At 48.0% G+C, this 20,320-nt stretch overlaps 1 protein-coding gene and 1 long non-coding RNA gene across 2 annotated transcripts in view; one reads left to right on the top strand and one right to left on the bottom strand.

Annotated features, from left to right (window-relative positions):
• The window catches only part of ZBTB7C (zinc finger and BTB domain containing 7C), a 248,364-nt gene extending 230,157 nt beyond the window's left edge, over window positions 1-18,207 (bottom strand). The window contains exon 1 of the mRNA XM_081929754.1: window positions 17,824-18,207. The gene's annotated coding sequence lies outside the window, so the exon portion shown is untranslated. The remainder of the gene's footprint in view (window positions 1-17,823) is intronic.
• LOC309380231 overlaps window positions 1-20,320 on the top strand; it is a 290,294-nt gene that overhangs the window by 49,662 nt on the left and 220,312 nt on the right. The window lies entirely within an intron of this gene.

The following is a 20,320-nucleotide window of genomic DNA, read 5'->3' as shown; positions in this document are numbered from 1 at the left end:
TTGCAGCCTGTTTTGATGTTTGCCTTTTAGTAAGGTGGGGGTAGGATTGGTTCTTTTTGTGCTTGTTTGTCAGTGAACATTTGCAGTCGTACCTTGGATCTCAAACACCTTGGCTCCTGAACAATCAAAACCTGGAAGTGAGTGTTCCGGTTTTCAAACAATTTTCGGAAGCTGAATGTCCGGGGCGGCTTCCGATTGGCTGTAGGAGCTTCCTGCAGCCAATCAGAAGCTGCGCTTTAGTTTCGAAATGTTTTGGAAGTCGAACGGACTTCTGGAATGGATTCCGTTTGACTTCCAAGGTACGACTGTCCTCAGTTTGACGTTTTATTTGTGGGTTTCAAATACATTTGTTATGTATTTTAATATTTTGTAAGTTGCATTCAGATGATTTGTAGAAAGCAATGGAGATAAGTACAAGAAACGCATACATGCAGACTTGATACTTGATTCTCCTGCTACCTCCTCCATAAATATATACAGTGGTACCTCATGTTAAGAACTTAATTCGTTGTGGAGGTCCATTCTTAACCTGAAACTGTTCTTAACATGAAGCACCACGTTAGCTAATGGGGCCTCCTGCTGCCGCCGCCGCGCGATTTCTGTTCTCATCCTGAAGGAAAGTTCTTAACCTGAGGTACTATTTCTGGGGTAGCGGAGTCTGTGACCTGAAGCATCTGTAACCCGAGGTACCACTGTATATGGTTTTACAACGACAACTTTGAGGTTCCTGTGCAGCTTTGCCGGGGTGGGGGACTTGATCCTCAGACCCATGTGAGCAGGATGCCCTGTTGCAAAAAGACTCACAGAAATTCCTGCAGCCGACTGGTTGCCAACTTGAATAAAATATTGGGGGGGGGGCGCCAGGTAAGCCCTGCCCCACATAATCGATCACAAGGCACAGCATGCACACACCATCTGAATGGCAATGCCCATCAACTTTGTGGGGGCCCAGCCCCTCAAATATTTTATGAGGTGGGCCAAAGGTCCCTCATCCCCTAGGAGTTGGATCCAAGGGTTTAAGATTCAAGGATTAAGGACATACGGTCACTGGGAGTGACACAAGGCATGGATAGTTCATTTGACTAGTGGTTAAGGTGACTATGGAACTGGAAGACAGCATTACCTATTTATCAATTCAAAAGCATTTCTAAACCCCTTTCTATTTCAAATTCTCTAAGCGGCATGCAAAAATACAGCATAAAAGCAATAAGACATTAAAAAAAATAAGGCCGTATCATAAACATAGGAAGAAACAGGAACTCAGTAATAACAGGATCTAATTTTACAGGTCAGGGAAAGTCTGTGCAAAATCGACCGATGGATGACGTGTCACGTTATCTAATAATCTAAAGACAAACAGTGTTGCGTCTTTATTTTTAAATGTGACCTAGCAGAGCTCCAGGGACAGAGAAATCAAAAAAACCCAAATATCTATTTCTGTAGCAAAGCATTAGTGTAGAAACAGTTTCTTCCCCTCATTTGGACAAAAACTTTAAAAAAAAAAAAACAGGGACCAAATGCCCTTTGACCTCACCAAGGGCAGCCCAAGCCTCTCTGTTAATGAGCACATTTTTAACTTTTTCTCCTCCTTTTTTTTTTACAACAATAAAAAGAGAGGGAGCGTGCGATATAAAAGTAGTGTGTAAGAACGAAGTCCTGTCAACAGTGATGGGTGTTGCCAGGCAACCAGGAGGCAGAGATGAGAGATAATAAGGAAGAGGGCCAAAGTCACAGAGGTGTCAGTGACAGCTGGAGAAGGGTGAGAAGAGGTTCCTGCGGCTGGACAGAATTAACCCCGTGTGCTCCTAAAGCACAGGGAAACAGAAGGAGAAAGCAAAGCAGGCAAAAGCAACAGTCCAAGAGGCTCTCTATTCTCTCTGCCCAGAGACGATGCAGAACCCAAACAGACTGGGAATTAGATCAGGGCAATGAATTTCCTCCTGGCAGTTTCAAAGAAAAGACACTTAGGGGGTGTGTTGTTGTTGCTGTTTTGCAACGGGTCGTTGACTGAGTAATAGCGCATTCATGCCGAACCATCCACACACACCATTGGGCTTTATTCATTTCTCTGCGATGCTTCCCCAATGTTACAACACCGAAGGTGTCTGGAAGGGCACTCTTGCACTGCAACAAAAGCAAGACACACACCCCAGAACCTTCGTGGTAAAGAGACGTACAGGATTTCGTGAGGATGTTATGTGAAGTGCACTATTGGAAATGAAGCTATTTCCATACAACACTGGTACCTCGGGTTACAGACGCTTCAGGTTACAGACTCCACTAACCCAGAAATAGTACCTCGGGTTAAGAACTTTGTTTCAGGATGAGAACAGAAATCGCGTGGCGGCAGCTGGAGGCCCCATTAGCTGATGTGGTACCTCAGATTAAGGACAGTTTCAGGTTAAGAATGGACCTCCAGAACAAATTAAGTTCTTAACCTGGGGTACCACTGTATTGGTATTGAAAGTGGGATCATGTACAACTGCCCTGATACCATCATGAGCACAAAACGTCACAAACCATGCAGAATAAAAAAGGGCATCCGGAATTACACGCCTTGTGCGAGAGATGAGGAACTGTAGCAAAGATGTGAAGCAAACTAGTGGGGGAAATAGGAGACCCTACCCCCCAATTAGTCTGCTTCACACCTTTGGTACAAATTCAGGCAAACAACATCCAACCCGCCAGGGAAAAACAACCTTAACTAGCTGAGATCAGGTCAGCTAGTTCCCTTCCCCATCTGCAAAGATTACAGAAGGCTCCCAGGCTATTTGCCGCTTGGGCTGGGAGCCAGGGTGTAAGGAATAGCTGATCGGATAAAGAGGCGAGGAGAAAGGGTTTTATCACTCTCTGCCAAGCCTCCAAAGATGGCTGCGCCCACTCAAAAATCACTTTGCGGGCCCACATGCTAACCCTGTCCTTGGGGCCCCTCCCCCCCACACACAAAGGCAGAGACCAGACAATAAGGTATGGGTTCGAATTGGCCACAACTTTATTGAATTCAGATTTCAGATTTAGGCAACCCGGCCTTAGAAGGTATCCTTCTCAACCACGCAGGGGGTTGAGGATATGCAGGGAGACAGCTGCCATGTGAGGAGACTGCAAAGCGTGAACCTACACAGCGTGGCCACGCACAGCGCCCGATTGGGGGGGGGTTGCCACTCTAGGGCCAGGGACTCCCACAAACACCCTCTAACGGGCCCTGCAAAAAGGCCGTCGCACGGGGGTACATGAGATGCCACCCCCTTTCACTCAAAGACAGACTAAAGGATACCTAACAAGGCCCAAAACCACCACCCGAAGCCCAGGGGCCTCACCACTAAGGAGCCTAAAACTTATTTATTAAATCAGTATGCCGCCCTTCATCCAAAGATCACAGGGTGCTTCGCGATGTAAAATTTCAGGCAAATTTGCCTGGCAGCGAAGCGGGAACTATGCCTGTTGAACATCTGCCTGCCCTGCAGCACAAGCCACTCCAGCTCTGCCAGAAACAAAAGCGTGGTAACCCTTAGGGAGGCAGTACCACGGAGCCAAGGGCTTGCCGATCAGAAGGTCGGCAGTTCGAATCCCCGTGATGGGGTGAGCTCCTGTTGCTCGGTCCCTGCTCCTGCCAACCTAGCAGTTCAAAAGCACATCAAAGTGCAAGTAGATAAATAGGTACCACTCCAGCGGGAAGGTAAATGGCGTTTCCGTGCGCTGCTCTGGTTCGCCAGAAGCAGCTTAGTCATGCTGCCCACATGACCTGGAAGCTGTACGCCGGCTCCCTCAGCTAATAAAGCAAGATGAGCGCCGCAACCCCAGAGTCGATCACGACTGGACCTAATGGTCAGGGGTCCCTTTACCTTTACCCTTCTGTTATTTGGGTTTATGCTCCATGTTTGGTTTTTAGATGCTAGCATCTGCCCTGGTCCAGACCTTCTGCTTCTCTGCAGCAAAGAGCCTTTCAGAAAGCATCCCTGGGTCCCAGACTAAACACCCTTTCTTGCAGTGGATGCTGAGACTGTGTGAAGAGAAAGGACTCTCCCATTGTTCTGGGGCAGCAATACTCTTAGGGGACTGACACAAGGCTGGCTCTCATCCACTGGCGATTAACGAGCCCAGAGGCAGCATCCTCATTGCCCAGGAGCCGAAAAACCATGGAGGGCTCTTGCCAATAAGGAGGGACAAAGCTATCACTTCTGCTTTCTCCCTCACCAGAGACTTGCTTCTAGAAATGCCCCCATTCCACCCAATTCTTGCCTGATGCCCCTTTTTATCTCGTTCCCTGGGGATAAGGCAAACTGCACCTAGCGTTAAAAACTCGCAGCGGGTTTCCCCTTGTGCCTATGCCAGGGGAAAGAACATAAGAACAGCAGGATGATGATGATGATGATGATGATGATGATGATGATAATTTATTTATATCCCACCCTCCCCAGCCGAACCCAGGCTCAAGGTGGCTAACAACAATAAAATAATACAACATTCTAAAATCATTTCATTATAAAAGAAAATATTAAAGAAAATATTAAAGTATAATTTCCCAAAGACACCGGAGGCGTTCCTGTTGGGAATGGTAGGGGGCGTGATAAAGAGAGAGGATGAAACCCTGTTCCAGTATGCCACGGCAGCGGCTAGGCTCTTACTGGCACAGAATTGGAAAACATCTTATACACCTACAGTTGAAGAATGGCAGTTAAAACTATTCCAATACATGGAACTAGCGAGACTGACACAGAGACTTAGACATCATAATAACACCAAACTAAAAAATGACTGGAGTAAATTCCTGGGTTATGTTGAGGTAAATTTAGGGGTGAAAAAAACCTCAGTGGATGGACTTTAATACCTGCAACGTTTAAACAACAGATTTAATTTTGTAAGCAGTGACTAAGCTATAAGAATTTCTGTAACCCAAACCGGGTTGGATGGAAGTTAACATGTATGTAATATTTGTTTTTCTTATTTTCTTTTTGCTTATTGACTCTTTTTTCCTTCTCTTTCTTTTCTTTTTTTCTTTTTTTTTCTTTCTTTTGGCTTTTTCTTTGTTACTGTTTTAAATGAATGTATGTTGATTTGTGTAAAACTCAATAAACAGATTTAAAAAAAAAAAAAAAGATGATGATGATGATAATTTATTTATATCCCACCCTCCCCAGCCGAACCCAGGCTCAAGGTGGCTAACAACAATAAAATAATACAACATTCTAAAATCATTTCATTATAAAATTAATTCAAATCAAATTGATGGCAACCATTGGGCTAGAGTTCTGTGAAGATTGCCAAAGGAGGGAGTCAGACTGTGCCTTGGCCAAAGGCCTGGTGGAACAGCTCTGTCTTGCAGGCCCTGCGGAAAGATGTCAAGTCCTGCAGGGCCCTAGTCCCTTGTGACAGAGTGTTCCACCAGATCGGAGCCACAGCCGAAAAAGCCCTGGCTCTGGTTGAGGCCAGCCTAACCTCCCTGTGGCCCGGGACCTCCAAGATGTTTTAGTTTGAAGACTGTAAGGTCCTCCGTGGGATATGCCAGGAGAGGCGGACCTGTAGGTACGAGGGTACTAGGCCATATAGTGCTTTAAAGGTTAAAACCAGCACCTTAAACCTGATCCTGTACTCCACCGGGAGCCAGTGCAGCTGGTATAGCACCGGGTGAATGTGAAAGTTATAGGCACAATGGAAACAGGCTCACACATGGAAGTTTAGCTGAACCTCCTCTCACTTCTCCTCTGTGCTGCGGACATACAGAGCGCCTTGTATTCCTTCTGCCTCTGGGCAACGGATCCAGAAAGCAAAGCTCTTCCTGCACAAGAGATCCATATGGCAAGCACCGTTCTTAGATCACCTGGTGGCTTGCTTTCTTTGCCACGCATGCTAATGCGCAGCTGCCCACTGGCTAGCAAAAGAAATAGCGCTGTCCTCTGATGTGCAGGCTTGCTAGGCAAGCTTTTAAAAATATACGTTTTTCTTTAAAAGGGGGGGAGAGATTTAATGGTCAATCTGCGGGCACGCTGCAATCCTGCCCAGTCTGTGCCAGATCGCTCGTGCCAGGCGGCAATGCTGCCTAACCATTAAAAGTAAGCAAATTAGTCAGAAGAATGCTGGAGAAGGAATATTCGGTGTTATGTTGGAGGGGATGCCAGGAAACAGGGATGCAGGAGTTCGCCAGGGGGCAGCCCCAACTAGCCAGTAGGCATCTCTTTGGTCCATTCCCAGGTGGGATAAATTGAGACCTGCCCTTGCTTCTTCCACAGTTCATCTTCGGGTGGAGGGCTTCACTGTCTATGCGAGTGTCGTCACCTCTGCAGACCCCCAAAAAGACTAGCACCTGTTCAATTACCTTAAGAATATCGTGTGTGCTAGCTCCCTGGCTGATGAGGCCACAGTCCTGGCTCTCTGAGATTGCTTCTGGAAGCAAAGCAAAGCAAAGCAAAAGCTCCACTGTGTCTTGTACACAAAGATGAGCAGGGGAAGTCCTTCGGAGATGAGCTTTCCCCCTTTAGAAAGAGTTATGCCGTCCTAAGGTATGGTTGCCACATTTTTTTCAATGAATCCGGGGACACTTTTGTTTTTTTGAAGCTGAGTAGCAACAGGGAGTCAGTAGTGGGGATGGTGAGGCAAAAGACCCTGGGCCCAAGCACACATGCATATTGTATAAAGATGCAAAGCCCCTCTTTCGCACCCTGTGAAACATAAATGCGCTGAGTTTTTTAAAAACTGGGCAACAGCGCGCCGTGTGCCCGAGACTCCCGAGACTCGCCCGATCTCCTGCCCCCTTCCTCCTTTGTTTTGACTGATTTGGGGAGGCTTGGGAGCCACAGGCAGGCGGCTGTTTCCCAATTTTTAAAAAAACTCTGCACATTTATGTTTCATAGGGTGCAGAAGAAGGGCTTTGCACCTTGCCTGGCAGAGAAGCCATGCACCTTGGGGACGTCTGGTAACCCTATCCTAAGGATCACCTGATCCTGTCTTTACGGATCAGACCAGTTAGAGAATCCAGGTGCATCTGCAGTACAACCTCAGGGCTGTATATATTTCAGTGCAATAAAAATAATATTTGAAATAATTTGTGCGCTGAGAATAGCTCCGTCCCTGAAAGCAGGACTGATTTCTCTTCCACCAAACATTGTCAGCTGGTGTGTGTTTCATATTCTCCTTACCACTTGGCAGGGCGAGACGGATAACCTCGCTGTTTTGGTCAGTATGTCTTGCGTGATGCACATCGATTACAGCATAATTTGGGGAAAGCAAAAGAACCCAAAGGTGCTCAACTTTGGCCACACTGAGTCCGGGACTATTGGGTACCCTGGATAATTATGTCAAAGAAATGCCACCTCCAAACTCCTGAAAAACTGGTTTGTTTGCACAGCTTAAGCCCCTCTTTACAGGAAATCTGGTTCAGCTCTTATTGTTGATTTCATATATTTATATACTGAAAAACAGTCTCTATAACAACAACAACAACAACAACAACAACAACAACAACAATAATAATAATAATAATAATAATAACTTTATTATTATTACCCCGCCCATCTGGATGGGTCTCTGAGCCGTTTACAAAACAAGAAATGCAAGCTGCAATACGACGCACTGCGGTGTCAAACAAATCTTTCGATGCCTTGCAAGGAAACGACAAAAGCCCCCAAAATAACAAAAAAAAAAACACACAGCAGAGCATTTTTGAAACTTCTTTCGAATCACGGATCCCTTAGCCAGTTGTTGTGGTGGGTTTTTTAAAGTGCAGACCAGGTAGCTGCTTTCTTAACATCACATTACTCAAAGAGGGAGTATCGCATCCCTTTTTGCACCAGTGGGCTGTAAAATTAGCAGCACTCACAAGTGCTGAGTTTAAAATACAAAATGGGACACACCCTGCTCCCTGGGAACACCTGCCTCCCCTTCCCTTTCCCCCTCCCCTGCTTTCCGTATCCTCCTTCTCTCAGCTTGCCAAGCGCCATTTGTTACAGCTGAAGTGTTTCCTTCTCTCTCTCAATATTTCCTGTCTGCCCGGCATCTCTCTTGTAGCTCATAAGGGATAGAGATTTAAAGTTACATCATTCCCACCCTCAAACACACATCCTAACAGAAGGGAGTCACGTAAAGAAGGAGGCAGGTTGTGTTTCTGGGTGTGCCTGTGTTTCCCCACTAAGATTTTATCAGGTATTACTATCATTAGGGACGCGGGTGGCGCTGTGGGTTAAACCACAGAGCCTAGGGCTTGCCGATCAGAAGGTCGGCGGTTTGAATCCCCGTGATGGGGTGAGCTCCCGTTCCTCGGTCCCAGCTCCTGCCAACCTAGCAGTTCAAAAGCATGTCAAAGCGCAAGTAGATAAATAGGTACCGCTCTGGCAGAAAGGTAAACGGCGTTTCCGTGCGCTGCTCTGGTTCGCCAGAAGCGGCTTAGTCATGCTGGCCACATGACCCGGAAGCTGTACTCCCTTGGCCAATAAAGCAAGATGAGTGCCGCAACCCCAGAGTCGGCCACGACTGGACCTAATGGTCAGGGGTCCCTTTACCTTTACCTTTAATACTATCATCATTATTATTTCCATTTGTTTGTCGCTTTATACAAAAGAGGTCTCAAGCTGCACACACCATACATTTAAAGCGCATTCGTTCCCCCTGAGAATCCTGGGAAGCGTAGTTTGGCCCTTGCAGAGCTACAATTCCCAACACCACCACAAACTACAGTTCCCAGGATTCTCAGGGGGGGAATAATGTGCCTTAAATGTATGGTGTATGCAGCCTCAAAGCAACTTTACGAGATAAAATGCAAACACATAAATTAAAAGCTATAATTCTTTTTTTTAATGTACAATACAGTACTGTACAGATTTCCCAAAATGCTCATCCAACACTACAATGAGAGCAAGTCCTATCCCACACCAATAAAAGAGAAGAGTTACGGTAGAGGTTAGCTTAACTACCAAAGACCTGAGTAAACAGAAACGTCTTAGCTTGTCGAATAAAAACTGACCATGGTGGAGCTAGGCGGGTTTCCCTGGAGAGAGCATCCCCAAACCATTTTTGGAGACCCCCACCTACAAAGCCTTTTGTGGTGACATCCCAGCAGCATAGGATCCATGGGGCGCCAATTGAATCCAAGACTAACCTACCCTTGGTTCGGGAGCAAGAAAATATAAAATAGCTGGCGAATAACCCACTGAAGGCACACTGGCAAAACTATCCATTTTGGAAATAACAATAGCCTGTGAACTCTCCAGGTTGAACAGCAACCAAAAACAGCAACCACCCTGAGTTAGAAGACCTCCCACAAAATATTGCAATGTGAAGTTTGAGGTTCTAGTCAGCCAGCCTGACCCTTTTCCAGGCAACTCCAATCCACACACACCCAGGTTTTCCGTTCCCACCTCCCTCCAAAAACACCCAACGTTCTGGGGACATTGAGCATGCGCAGACTTCACTGGGCTGTTTTGTGGGGGAGCTTACTCACTCTGGGGGGGGGAATACTTCTGCAAACCTTGGGTCTCCCCCAAGCCTGCTGATATCTCATTTTTGTGCATGGATGGTGTTGTCTTGGCAATTGAGGGATCCACAGTGGGGAAATATTTGTCTCTCTGATTAATATCTCCAGGTTCTCCGAGCTGGGCCCCTCCTTTTCCATTCCAACAGTGGCTGGGAAATGTATGGGCAAGGGAATAAAGGAGATGCAATTCAACTCCAGCATCTGGTATTGAGGGACGCAGGTGGCGCTGTGGGTTAAACCACAGAGCCTAGGACTTGCCGATCAGAAGGTCGGCAGTTCGAATCCCCGTGATGGGGTGAGCTCCCGTTGCTCAGTCCCTGCTCCTGCCAACCTAGCAGTTCGAAAGCACGTCAAAGTGCAAGTAGATAAATAGGTACCGCTCTGGCGGGAAGGTAAACGGCGTTTCCATGTGCTGCTCTGGTTCGCCAGAAGCGGCTTAGTCATGTTGGCCACATGACCCGGAAGCTGTACTCCCTTGGCCAATAAAGCAAGATGAGTGCCGCAACCCCCGAGTCGGCCACGACTGGACCTAATGGTCAGGGGTCCCTTTACCTTTACCTTTAATACTATCATCATTATTATTTCCATTTGTTTGTCGCTTTATACAAAAGAGGTCTCAAGCTGCACACACCATACATTTAAAGCGCATTCGTTCCCCCTGAGAATCCTGGGAAGCGTAGTTTGTCCCTCACAGAGCTACAATTCCCAACACCACCACAAACTACAGTTCCCAGGATTCTCAGGGGGGGAATAATGTGCCTTAAATGTATGGTGTATGCAGCCTCAAAGCAACTTTACGAGATAAAATGCAAACACATAAATTAAAAGCTATAATTCTTTTTTTAATGTACAATAGAGTACTGTACAGATTTCCTAAAATGCTCATCCAGCACCACAATGAGGCCAATAAAATAGAAGCGTTATGGTAGAGGTTAGCTTAACTACCAAAGACCTGAGTAAACAGAAACGTCTTAGCTTGTCGAATAAAAAGTGACCATGGTGGAGCTAGGCGAGTTTCCCTGGAGAGAGCATCCCCAAACCATTTTAGGAGACCCCCCCCCCACCTACAAAGCCTTTTGTGGTGACATCCCAGCAACATAGGATCCATGGGGCACCAATTGCATCCAGCACCAACCTACTCTTGGTTCGGAAGGGAGAAAATATAAAATAGGAGGCGAATAACCCACTGAAGGCACACTGGCAAAACTATCCATTTTGCAAATACCAGTAGCCTGTGAACTCTCCAGGCTGAACAGCAACCAAAAACAGCAACCACCCTGAGTTAGAACCCCTCCCACAAAATATTGCAATGTGATGTTTGGGGTTCTAGCCAGCCAGCCTGACCCTTTTCCAGGCAACTCCAATCCACACACACCCAGGTTTTCCGTTCCCACCTCCCTCCAAAAACACCCAACGTTCTGGGGACATTGAGCATGCGCAGACTTCACTGGGCTGTTTTGTGGGGGAGCTTACTCACTCTGGGGGGGGGGAATACTTCTGCAAACCTTGGGTCTCCCCCAAGCCTGCTGATATCTCATTTTTGTGCACGGATGGTGTTGTCTTGGCGATTGAGGGATCCACAGTGGGGAAATATTTGTCTCTCTGATTAATATCTCCAGGTTCTCCGAGCTGGGCCACTCCTTTTCCATTCCAACAGTGGCTGGGAAATGTATGGGCAAGGGAATAAAGGTGATGCAATTCAACTCCAGCATCTGGTATTGAGGGACGCGGGTGGTGCTGTGGGTTAAACCACAGAGCCTAGGGCTTGCCGATCAGAAGGTTGGCGGTTCGAATCCCCGCGATGGGGTGAGCTCCCGTTGCTCGGTCCCTGCTCCTGCCAACCTAGCAGTTCGAAAGCACATAAAAGTGCAAGTAGATAAATAGATACCACTCCGGCAGGAAGGTGAACGGCGTTTCCGTGTGCTGCTCTGGTTTGCCAGAAGCGGCTTAGTCATGCTGGCCACATGACCCGGAAGCTGTCTGTGGACAAACGCTGGCTCCCTCGGCCCATAGAGCGAGATGAGCGCCGCAACACCAGAGTCATCCGCGACTGGACCTACAGGGGTCCCTTTACCTATCTGGTATTGAGAGATAGACTGCCACCGTATATGGAAGTTCCATTTTTACCTATTATGATGACTACCCCTTGATAGACCTAACCACAACGAATTGATCCAATCTCTTTTCCTCCTCTTCATTCCAACTGCTGCATTGGCAAATGCGATGAGAGCTCCCCCTCCTGTTCTTGATGGGTCGTAATCATGGCTAATTGGGAAATTTGCAGGAAAACTCTTCAGCTTAGGAAATGGAATGTGCCAAACTCTCCCCTCTCCCCCCCTTCCTCTAACTTTTCCACAGTTCCAGCCACAGTTCCGAGCCTAACATGGCTCAGAGGAATTGGCCTACAGAGGTGTTGCAATTATGTCCGTAATAAGCTAAAAAAAAGTCTGCCTCTTGTTCACACAGCAGTGCCTTGAACCTTTCCTCCTATTAACGTCTACGGAAGCTTTGCAATCAATTTCAAGCAGTCCTGCGTCTTAAAGAGAGACACTGTGAAATTTAGCACAGAGGAGCGAGGGGAAGAGCAGTGATCAGTCCTAACAGCAGTTCTCTGGAAAGCGACACCTGTTCTTAATGCACAAGGTTGAGCAAACGGGGTTGTTGCTTTAAAAAAAAATTACGTTGCAATTTCCACAATGCACCCTAGGAGGCTATCTTAACTGAGAAAGGAGTTCTCATTCAACTATTGTTTCTCGCTCTGTGCAAAAGCTATTAAGCAGAGATGGTGTTGCTATCTTCCAGGAGAATAAGAGAGCAAGCTGGCCAAAACCCTCCAGGAAAAAGGATCTGAAGTCTTTGACTGGCAGGAGAAAGCACTCAAGAGCACCGCAGGGGAGAATCTCCTCTCTGGCTAGGAGGGAAGACAGGCTGGCTGACCTAATAGGGCTGTTCCGTCTTTATTTTCTATAATTTAGGGACCTGCAGCGCACAGGAAGGAAGGGGAGAGAGAGAGCTGCAAATGTGATAAGGAGCCTCGAGGGAAGGATATTGCTACAGAACAGCATCATGGCTTATTGCTTGTTTCGAAAAGAAAAGAAAAGAAAAGAAAAAGAAAGAAACACCAACTTTTCCAAACCCAAGACTGAACATGAAGTCTGAATGGCCTGCCCACAACTAGCATAGAGATATTTTTTATTTTTGCAATGGAGAGCAAGTTAAGAAGCACTGTAAATAAACTCCAATGACAGGTTTGCGACCTGAAGTCGTGCTAGGCTTCTGCTGTCCTCTAGGGGGCATGTGTAGACTGGAAAGTTCAAGAGGCAGAGAGCCATCAGTATGTCTCTATGCAGAAGGAGGCAGGGCCTTCAGCATCTCTGCCAGATACAATACTGCTCATAGCTGTCAAGAGTCCCTTATTTGGCAGGACAGTCCCTTATCCTAGCGCCATGTCCCGCTGCTGTCCCTTATTGATGATGTCCCTTAAATTTCCCGGGTTTCAAAGGAAGCAGCTCCTCTCCCTCCCTCCCTGCTGGCCAGGGAGGAGGGAGGCTCCAACTGTGTTGCTTGGCTGCGTTGCTCACCCAATAAGAAGCCTAAGAACAACTGGGGGGTGGAGCTTGCATGCCTTGTGCTGATCAAATACGCCGTGTTGCCTGGGGACTTGCCTTTGCTCAGTGCTTCCCAGCGGAGAGGTGATGGTGGTTTTCCTTGCAGCATCCCCTTTGCCGGGTTGCTGCACTATGGGAACCACCGTTTGAGGCTTCATTTGGCTGCTGGTTGACTAAAATCCCTTATTTTGGCTGAGGATCCCTTATTTTCGAGACTGCTGGTCCCTTATTTTCAAATCTGTAAGTTGACAGCTATGATACTGCTGCTGCAACATGCCTTACTGTAGCAGCAGCAGCAGCAGGAAGATCTTGGTAGCTCAATCAGTAGAGCATGAGACTCTTAATCTCATGGGTCATGGGTTCAAATCCCACGTTGGGCAAAAGATTCCCGCATTGCACGGGGTCGGAGAAGATGACCCTTCGAACTCTACCATGCTACGATTCTATGATCTGACGGAGGAGGCCATTGCCTCCACCTCCTCAGCAATCCATCCCTGCCAATGCCACCTACGGAGGAACGAGCCAAGTGATAGGGTGCCCCCCACCCAGAATGCAACCCATTAAACCAGGGGAGGGGCGGTTAAGATGCATTCAGCTCAATCCCAATGGCAAAGGAGGCTTCGTAAGGCTAGGCTTTGGGCTAGACAGCAAGGCAGTCCAGGTTGAGACAAGTTTATGTTAAGCACCTCAGGTCTTGCAAGGGCATCTCCCACAATATGCTACCAATTTAAGAGAAATATGGCTGGCAAAGGCTGTGACAGAGGATCAAGGGAGTACCAACACAGTATCTTAGCTTGGAATAGGCAATCTTGGTAGTCAATTAAATTTGGGGGTTACTCCCATTCACACACACTACTTTCATTCATCCCATGTACAGTGGTACCTCAGGTTAAGTACTTAATTCATCCCGGAGGTCTGTACTTAACCTGAAACTATTCTTAACCTGAAGCACCACTTTAGCTAATGGGGCCTCCTGCTGCTGCTGCGCTGCCGGAGCACAATTTCTGTTCTCATCCTGAAGCAAAGTTCTTAACCTGAAGCACTATTTCTGGGTTAGCGGAGTCTGTAACCTGAAGCATATGTAACCCGAGGTACCACTGTACTGCTTACTCACTTTACCTTCCAGCCTCAACCACTATATTTCTTGCTGACGCTGTTTATGAGCCTTCCCTTAAGGATCCTTATAGCAAATCAGAGCTCCGTACTGTCTAAACTAACTGGCAGTAGCTCTAGCCAGCTTGGTGTAGCGGTTAAGAGCAGTGGACTCGTAATCTGGTGAACCGGGTTCGCTTCCCCACTCCTCCACATGCAGCTGCTGGGTGACCTTGGGCTAGTCACACTTCTCTGAAGTTTCTCAGCCCCACTCAGCTCACAGGGTGTTTGTTGTGGGGGAGGAAGGGAAAGGAGATTCTTAGCTGCTTTGAGACTCCTTAAGGGGAGTGAAAGGTGGAATATCAAGCCCAAACTCTTCTTCTTCTCCTTCTTCTCCTCCTCCTCCAGGTCATTCCTACCAGCGACCTTTCTCTGCCACTGAGCTATGGTGATTCCCTTTGGCCAAGGGAGTCAACAGGGCTGTAAGGCTGTAAGGCCAGCAGCCATTCAAGGGGCTGGGGAAACCCTCCCCCCGGTACCTGCACTCGAACCCGCTTCTGTTCCAGAATCTACACCATGCTCTTGGTAGGCAAGGGATTAAGGATGTAAAAGCAGCCCTGATGGATCAGACCAAAAGCCCACCTGGTCCAGCATCCTGTTTCCTCAGCGGCCAATCATAATCTAATGCCAGTCACCCCTAGGCTACCAGTATTGTGTGGGAATCCAAAATCAGGCCAGGAATGTAGGTTTGTGCTATTAAAGTGCTCTGGCACTCAGGTGAAACAAATCCAAAAACACACCCCAAAAACCCGCTCCGTCTTTTGCAGTTAGGAAAGTGGTGAGAAAATGCACATTGAGTGTGGGATAAACGATCCATGGACCGGAAGATATATAAGCTCCACACAAGCAAATCCAGATGGATGCTCAACAAACAGGTCATGCAGAGAAGCCAGCTGTGTCACCCTAAAAACTAGATTTCAGCCTTTGAGCAAGGGGATTCTGTGTAGCCGTGGTGACCGGTAGTCACTGAATATGTCCTTGTGGATTACAGGTAGATAGATGATAGATAGATGATAGATAGATAGATAGATAGATAGATAGATAGATAGATATAGATAGATGATAGATAGATAGATAGATAGATAGATGATAGATAGATAGATAGATAGATGATAGATAGATAGATAGATAGATAGATAGATAGATAGATAGATAGATAGATGATAGATAGATAGATATAGATAGATGATAGATAGATAGATAGATAGATAGATAGATAGATAGATAGATGATAGATAGATAGATAGATAGATAGATAGATAGATAGATAGATAGATAGATGATAGATAGATAGATGATAGATAGATAGAAATAGATAATGTTCCTAAATGGCATGACATGTAGCCAAATCCTATGTCCCATTAAATGTAAGGGAGCTTACTCCTGAATAGGCATGCACAGGATTGTAGCCTAAATATGTTAAAAGCCAGTTTGAGTCCAATCCAACCTAATAGGTAAAGGGATCCCTGACCATTAGGTCCAGTCGTGACCGACTCTGGGGTTGTGGCACTCATCTCGCTTTACAGGCCGAGGGAGCCGGAGTACACCTTCCGGGTCATGTGGCCAGCATGATTAAGCCGCTTCTGGCGAACCAGAGCAGCACACGGAAATGCAGTTTACCTTCCTGCCGGACTGGTACCTATTTATCTACTTGCACTTTGACGTGCTTTCGAACTGCTAGGTTGGCAGGAGCAGGGACCGAACAATGCGACCTTCTGATTGGCAAGTCCTAGGCTCTGTGGTTTAACCCACAGCGCCACCCGTGTCCCTCCAATCCAACCTACTTCCTAGCAATTGTCCTTTTCAGATTGCAGCCCTGCACACACCCAAAAAAAATCAAACGTTCTCAGTAATAATTCACTTGTAATAACATTTGACCTTATTTGCAAAGGGACTTTTTCAAAGATGAGGCCGATTGAAAATAAGCAATTCTTCCAATTGTTTCTCTTTGTTCCTCTGGGGGTGAAATTAAGAGAATGCACGCTGAGGTTGCAATCCTTTGCTCACAGACCTGAACTCAGTGGGTCTTACTTCTGAATAGACATGCACAGGATGGCATTGTTAGGAGTAATGAGAGACTTCCAGAATTACCTGTTATCTGGTTCTCCCTACACTACAATTAGATTCCATAAAATATCCCTAAGGGGCATTAATACAAAGCCTCCGGATAACAAGGTCACAGGACTTCCTAGACAACCTGTTTCATAGGAAAAATCCACTTAGACTTCAGTGCAATCCTACACCATGCTTACTCAGAAGTAAGCCTTTTGTCTCAAGGAAGAATGTGTGGGATTGCAGCCCTGGTCACAAAGTTGCATCTGTTAAACAACAAACAAAAAGCTTACTTGCAGCTAAAATAATAATAATCCTGTTATTCTGGCAATCTGACAATTTACAACGTCCAAGAATGGAAAATAAGAGGGTCCCAGTATAATTGCAACCTGATGCACCCCATGTTTACACGGAAGTAAGCCCACCTGCGTCTCATATGGCTTACACTCCAAAGTGTGCACAGAACTCCCACCTTTACAGTGATACCCTGTAGCAGCTTACCAGAAATAAAGTCACATTGGGTTCAGTAGCACTTACTCCTAAGTAAGTGTGCACGGATCTGTATCCCTGAAGTGATGTTATGACCACCGAAGTCCAACGTTCAAAAACCCTGCTCAAGACATGACACAAGCTCTCTCTTGTTCCAGCCAGCCTACCTCACAGGGCTGTCGTCCCTTTCAAGGAAACAGGCACCGATGTCAGAAAAACCCCTCCAGGTCAGCCACCGTTCTCCAAATGAAGGGAGGACACGAAAAAATCTAGTCGGAAAGCCAACTCGTTTTTTCAATATCCGGTACCGTCTGAGATGTTTTGCTACTGCGGCTACCGAGAACAATCAGCCACCTGCCTCCCCTTACTCATTTTGGAGGGTCGTTTTTCCTGAAAGGCCATAAATTTCCTTGCTTTTGCCTGCTGCATATGGCGATACATCTACCGACCTCTGGACAGTATGTTTTAAGTACTGACGCTGGGTTTTATTTTATTTGGGAAATGTCAATTTGGTGGGGGTGTTGTTTTTTTAAAGGGTAAGCCGGAAAAGTCTGATCGAAACGAGAAGCGCCGCACATCGAAAAGCGCTGCAAACGAAACGGCTTTCCCATTTGCCAGCTCCCCACACCACGAGACAGCTTCCTTGCAAATTCAAACAAAAACGGAGAATGAAGGTTTGTGGGAAAACGCTCCACGCGGGCGCATTTCAAATCCACTCGGATTCTCTCGGAAAAACTACTGCACCCAAAAACTTCCTTCTTAAGAAGGAAAGAAAAGGAGAATAGGAGACGAAAAACCCACCAACCACCTGTGCGCTCACGCCACCGTTGCGCGCAACAGCTCCGTGCGCAAACCCTGATCCGGCTGGCACGGGGCCAGTGGCCGCTGTCCGCTGCCCGGCGCCCGGCTCGCCTTGCCTCCCTCCCTCCCGGACCTGCGACGAAACCCTCCCTCGCCAGCGGGGGAAACCGGCGGCAGTTGCTACCACCGCCGACCAAAGGAGGGCGGAGAGAGGAGACTCGATGGATGGATGGAAAAGAAGGAAGCAGCGGCACCAACCTGGCGGCGAGGCTGCCTGCAGGTGGGAGAATCCTCTCGGCCCGGCTCCTCCTGGGCAGCCGCGGCGGAGGCGCGCCTTCTCCTCGTCGCCGCGGCCGCTGTCCGCTTCCCCGGGCTGTGACAGCGACTGCTGGGCACCCAGGGCGGCTCGGCGCGCCTTGGCGCAGGCGGACGCGGCAGCACCTGCCGCCGAACTTGGGCAGCCTCGAAGGACTGGCTGGCTAGCGGCTGGCTGGCGTCCTCCACCTTCCTCTCTCTTTCTCTCTCTCCAGGCTGTGGAGGTGGCGGCTGCAGCAAAGGGGCTAGGAAAGGAGGGGTGGTGGGAGAGATCAGGAATGTGCAAAGGGCCCGGATGTCTGGTGTCTCCAGCCTGCTCCCTCCTTCCTCCGCCGCCCCCTTTACGCGCAGCCACTTGGCGTGGCGGGGAATCTCCGGCGCGCGCTCCTTGGGGAGCCAAACTGTTGCTGGAGGCGAAGGAGGAGAAGGAGGAGGAGGAGCTTTAGTCGTCTCTGTCCTTTCCTACGGGGAGGGAGCTTTTCCTTTTTTAATTAAAAAGAAATAAGCACACACACAAAGATTGAAGCGCTCCCCGCGCCTTTCCAAAGCGCCTCTTTGCAAACCATTGTCCTTTTTGCTCAGACTCCCCTGGCACCTGTTTCCAGCGTGCGAAGCTTGCTAAAAGCCTGGCACAGGTCGCTAGGAGCAAAGGCAAGGCGGGTATATTGTCAGAATATTCGGCCGGTGGCCGCGGGTGAGGTATCAGAGCAGAAGGAAAGAGTCGAGCGTTTCTTCGAGGGGCGCGCGCCGGCAGGAGCGCAGCAACGTGCGGCTTCCACGGCCAGGCAAGATCACGGGAGACATGATAGCCCGGTCAATGGCTGTAAGACATGGTAAGCTAGATGGAACCTCCATGGCCAAAGGCAGTGTACCTCGGAGTTACAGCAGGTGGAGAGAAAGGGCAGAAGTGGTGTGGTTACCTTCTGTGAGCTCCCCTTGGAGCATTTGACTGGTGAGTGTTAAGAAGGCAGAAGCCAGAGAGGTGAGTGAACGCTCAGTCTGGTCCAGCAAGGTCTCTGATTTATGTAAAAGGTAAAGGTACCCCTGACCGTTAGGTCCAGTCGCGGACATGCTGTGCAAAACACACACAGAAAGACAGAAAGACAACGCTGCCGCATAACCCCCAATTAATTCCAAATACTTTTTAAACCCCTGCGAGATTTCGCGCCCTTGAGCGAACACCAGAACTATGCAGAACTGTTAAAAAAAGGTATTTTAACAGTCGTTTGGTTCGGGCGGTGCCTGATTTCTCGTCTGTAGGGAGCTATATGTACAGGGATGGCATTAAACATTTACCTGTTTACACACACATAAAATCCTATCTATTCTTAATTCAGCAAGCGCACCTCCCTAAATTTATCCTCACAACAACAACCCTGTGAGGTAGGCTAGACTGAAAGATTGGCCGCATCCTTTGGGAAAGAAGGAAAGCTCTCAGCGCGCCCGGCGTTGGCGTCGCTAGGGAGGCGTTTCGCTGAGACGCAGCACGCTGGGTTTCCTTAAGAAAAAGCGTTCCGGAGAGAGAGAGAGATCCCGTAATTCATTGCCAAAAAAGAAAAAGGAGTGGAGAGAACCGCCTGCCAGGGATGGGCTCTTTATGATTGTTTGCACTGGGGGAGTTCCTGCTTGCATTGCTGGCGTGTTCGCGCTTAGCTGAAAGGAGGCGTGCCGCCTTCGTCTGGACTTTCCGGGCTTTTCTTGCACGCACAAAAGAGACGCCTTTTCGCCTCCTGCAGAAGGAAAGCGGGGAGAGCCCTGCGCAAGCGGGCGCGGTAATGAACGCGCGGAGGAAGGTTATGGTGGCGCAGGACGGCTGTGCGCAGTAGCCTTCCTTCACAGCTCCGGGTCTGAACTCCAAGGCAAGGGGTAGTAAAGGAAAAGGGAACGTTTGTGAGCCTAAGGGACACATTCCCATTTGGACAGCTTTCCAGAGGCCACATGCCAGGGGTGGCCGAGGCCAGAGGCAGAAGTGGGGAAGAGCAGCGAATGTAAACTTTCCCATTGCACAGTAGGCTTGGGGTGTTAGGAGAGGGGTGACACATTGGGTGAGGGAATATTTGTGCCCCTTTTTGGGTAGTTTGCCCACCTCTGGTTCCCACCTTGCACTCAGCTCTCACCTGTGGCTTCCTAAATAAGCTGTCAGCATGCAACAGCAGCCACAATCCCAGGAATGGCTTTGATTTGCCGGCTAAACCAGGTGGAGGTAGCAGATGGGTCTCAAACCCGTAGTGAGTTAGGGACTTTGCCTAAAGACAAGCTCCAGTGAATTGATCAGATGAGACCAATAGTGGGTCCACCAATCAAGAAGGCGGTTTCTTCACATGCTGCAGAGGGAAGTGAGAGGCAGACAGGGCTCACATACTCTCCAACATTTCTCCCATGAAAATAAGGATGGCCTACTCCATAATAATAATTATAATATTTATACCCTGCCCATCTG

The sequence above is a fragment of the Podarcis melisellensis genome, assembly GCF_964234715.1.
Source record: "Podarcis melisellensis genome assembly, chromosome: 11".
NCBI classification, from domain to species: Eukaryota; Metazoa; Chordata; class Lepidosauria; order Squamata; family Lacertidae; genus Podarcis; species Podarcis melisellensis.
Note: the sequence above shows the minus strand (reverse complement) of the source record. Positions and strands in the feature narration are given on the sequence as shown.